Source organism: Diceros bicornis, chromosome 24, assembly GCF_020826845.1.
Source record: "Diceros bicornis minor isolate mBicDic1 chromosome 24, mDicBic1.mat.cur, whole genome shotgun sequence".
Lineage (NCBI taxonomy): Eukaryota > Metazoa > Chordata > Mammalia > Perissodactyla > Rhinocerotidae > Diceros > Diceros bicornis.
Genome location: NC_080763.1, coordinates 40337160 through 40340364, shown reverse-complemented (window position 1 = coordinate 40340364; position 3205 = coordinate 40337160). Strand labels below are relative to the sequence as shown.

The following is a 3205-nucleotide window of genomic DNA, read 5'->3' as shown; positions in this document are numbered from 1 at the left end:
CTGAAGTCTCCACCAGAGCTTTAGTGAGAAGGGACTGGGTGCTAGAACCAGAATTATGATATATAGGATTTCCACTGTATTTTGTGCACGTATGTGCATGGTTGCTCTTGCCGATCTCATCCAGAAGCTTCCACGAGAGACAATCACTACATCTCCTTCCAGTGATAACAGCCAGGGTCACCCTTGCTCAGGAAGCCACTGCGGTTAGATCTGACACCAGCCTCCTCTGTTCTTAGCTGTCGGGGGCTGGGCAGGTCCCTCCTCCTCCCCACTCTTTTCCCTCTGAGCATGGCGAGGACAATATGCGCCTTTGCAGAGTTACTGTGGGACCAAAAGTGATGCGTCAGACGCCTGGCAGGGGCCAGGGTGCTTGAGAGTTAACAATAGTGATATTAATGATGCCAATAATAGTAATAATTATTGTATAATCAGGGTTCACACACACAGGTGTTCGTGTCAGCCATTGGTTCATCATTCCCATATGAGAAGGGATCTGACACCAAGTAGAGGGATGTACCAGAATGGCGGCCGTCCCTTCTGGAATGCGGCCTCCTCTGGCAGGCGGAGGAGGGTCTGTCTCCTCCTGCCCGGTTAGCTTCCGTCCTCCATTTTCCCCGATTTTGTCTCTCCACTTCCCGTAGGTGATGGATGGTTAAAGACGTCTCTGCAGCCCCCAGAGCGCGGAGCCGGGGCTGGGGAGACCCCCTGAGGCGGGAGTTTCGCTGGCTGGAGGTAAGTGACCTCTCTTTGCTGTGTGGCCCCGGGGAGTTGCAGCTCTGGGGTCTCCCGTCTGCAGAATGAATTGCGGGACCAGATGGTCTCGGAGTCCCCTCCGAGCGGATGATTTCACAGCTTGCTTTGTGGAGACGCCCCACATGCGCTTCTGACATCCATGTGGCTTTTGTCTTCAAGCCTTTTTTAGTGTTTTCTTTCAACCCACCGCATAAATGTGTCTAGAAGAGCAACTTGAAAAGTTCCTTCTTTTATACGGCAGGAGACTCCCGTTATTCTGAAAAATGTTTCCCAGCAGGAGAGGTGGGGCGGGTGCAGACGGAGACCTCCGGGACTGGCTGCCTCTCTGTCTGGCCCCGGGGAGGCAGCAGGATGCAGAGGAGCCCGGAGAAGACCACTGACCCGTGCTGGCTGTGTGGCCTCAGGCTCGCCGGTGGCCTGCTCTGAACTCAGCTGCAAAGGTGAGGGGCTGGGCTCCAGGTCCTGCCTGGCTGGAAAGTTCTACATCTGTGGCCCCAGATGTAGGGTGGGACGGGACATCGAGGAATCGCCCCTTATCCTGCTTTGTGTGACATTCCTTTCTCCTTCCTGGCTGACAGATGAGGTCAGGGAAGCTCCAGGAACTTGAGTAACTTAGGATACTTTAGGATGCGGAGGCAGGATGGAGGGTGTCCTTTGAAAAGCTTCTAATCCTTTGCCAGAGCCTTCGCCTATCTGGTCTTTTCCAGAAGTCTTGGTGGAGGCCCGGAGTCGGTTCCATGGGCCGGTCCTGCGGCTCCCAGCCCCGCCAGGCGGCCGGGTCATAGGCGCTGCTCTGGCGCCGCCTAGTGGTGGGCGCGGCGGGGCGCGCGCCCCTGAAATCGTGCCGCCGAGGCACCTCCCCATCTCGCCCCAGCCCCGCGGCCAGTCCGGGAGGATCCCGGTTCTTCCTGCTTCCTATTTGTATAAGCCCGCAGACAAAGCGCCTTCCGTCTGCCTCAGACGCTTCATTTCTCTGGAGTCCTCTTTCCTGGTTGGTTGGGTGGTGTTTATATTTTAAGCTGTTTTCTTCCTCCCATTGAAACTCTAATGAGGGGAAGGAGCCCATGGGTCATTGAGTTGTGGCTTCACTGCCACCTCTCTGAGCCTCAGTGTTCTTATCTATAAAATAGGAAGATAAAATCAGGATTTTATACAGCCTTTAAGCACAGTGACTTTGGAGGGACCTTAATGACGTGGGGAAATCCTCACCTTGTAACGTTACATGAGAATATGGGATATAAAGCCAAGATTTCATCTAATATTATAACAGTTGTGTTAGTTTTCATTAATATTATTTAATACATTTATTATGTGAAGTATAATGTAAAATACACTATATAATATACAGTATGTAATATATTTATTATTATTAAAATGTAGTAATTGTAGGAAATCCACCAAAAGGCAAGAATGTTCATAGCAGCTTTCTTCATAGTAGCCCCAAACTAGAAAGAGCCTAAATGTCCATCAGCAGTAGAATGGATCAATTCATAATGTGCATGAAAAAGCACAAACCCAGGTACAGACTACATCACAAAGGCCTCACAGTCATCAAGTTGAGCAAAAGAAGTGAGATACAAGTGATTTCATGCCTATAAAATTCTGAAACCAGCCACACTCATCTATGGTGATAGACGTTAGAACAGCAGCTCTCAGGCCAGGGGTGGGGTGGGGAGGAGGAGCCTGTGGGCACGCTGCAGTCGTGAGCCGAATAATTACGTTTAGGTCAACAATGGACCCCGTATACCACGGTGGTCCCATAAGATTAGTACGGTATCACCTAGCTGTGTAGTGGACTATACCATCTAGGTTTGTGTAAGTAACTCTAAGATGTGTGCACAACGATGAAATCGCCCGACGACGCATTTCTCAGAATGTCTCCCCATCGTTAAGCGACACATGACTGGACTCTATATCTTGATCTAGCTAGTGGCTACTTTCATACAAACATTTAGCAAGCTGTACACTTAAGATTATATGCTCTTCTGGGTTGACTGTGTCCCCCCCAAATTCATGTCAAAACCTAATCCCCAAAGTGACAGTGTTAGGATGTGGGACCTTTGGGAGGTGATTAGATCATGAGGGGGGAGCCCCCATGAACGGGATTCGTGCCCTAATAAAAGGGACCCCAGAGAGATCCCTCGTTCTCTTTCCACCTTGTGAGGACGCAACAAGAGAATGGCCTTCTGCAACTTGGAAGAGGGTCTTCAGCAGAACCCTCCGGGTTGGCACCCTGATCTCGGACTTCCAGCCTCCAGAACTGTGAGAAATAAACTTCTGTTGTCTGTAAGCCATCCAGTCTATGCTGTTCTGTTAGAGCAGCCCGAATGGACTAAGACATGTACTTGACACATTTTTTGGATGTTATACTTCAGTAAAAAGTTAAAAAGTAGCCGAGGTAGCAGAAGGAAGTGTGCCAACATGTTAATAAAGATAGTTGCTTCTGGAGAGT

At 50.0% G+C, this 3205-nt stretch overlaps 1 long non-coding RNA gene across 1 annotated transcript; it reads left to right on the top strand.

Moving 5' to 3' along the window:
• Positions 1 to 550: 550 nt before the first annotated feature.
• LOC131421285 (uncharacterized) lies at positions 551 to 2233 on the top strand. Its single transcript, XR_009223789.1, has 3 exons — positions 551 to 732; positions 995 to 1193; positions 2143 to 2233. It is a non-coding gene; the product is annotated as an uncharacterized LOC131421285 (long non-coding RNA).
• Positions 2234 to 3205: the final 972 nt, after the last annotated feature.